The 351-nt window shown below is 40.7% G+C and overlaps 1 protein-coding gene across 1 annotated transcript in view; it reads right to left on the reverse strand.

The window, feature by feature from the left end:
* Positions 1–351, reverse strand: part of Elp2 (elongator acetyltransferase complex subunit 2) — a 45,337-nt gene that overhangs the window by 16,884 nt on the left and 28,102 nt on the right. The window lies entirely within an intron of this gene.

Raw genomic sequence — 351 nt, forward strand, 5'->3', positions numbered from 1 at the left:
AAAAAAATTTTGGGGACCACAAAAAAAAAAAAAAAAAAAAAAAAAAACAGTTAAAATAAAAAAACTTAAGTCTTTTTTTTTTTGGTACCAGGGATTGAACTCAGGTTCTTGCACTTGCGAGGCAGGCAGCAGAACCACTGAGCTAAATCCCCGGCCCCTTAGGTCTTTTTTTAAGAGGAAAAATATAAATAGGAATATAAAAATCAATGTAAGGCGGGCATGGTGGCGCATGCCTGTAATCCCAGCACTGAGGAGGCTGAGGCAGGAGGATCACTGTGTGTTTGAGACCAGCCTGGGCTACATAGTGAGTTCCAGGTCAGTCTCAACTACATAGTGAGACCCTGTCTCAAA

The sequence above is a fragment of the Fukomys damarensis genome, unplaced genomic scaffold (assembly GCF_012274545.1).
Source record: "Fukomys damarensis isolate Sample0158 unplaced genomic scaffold, DMR_v1.0_HiC HiC_scaffold_30, whole genome shotgun sequence".
Lineage (NCBI taxonomy): Eukaryota > Metazoa > Chordata > Mammalia > Rodentia > Bathyergidae > Fukomys > Fukomys damarensis.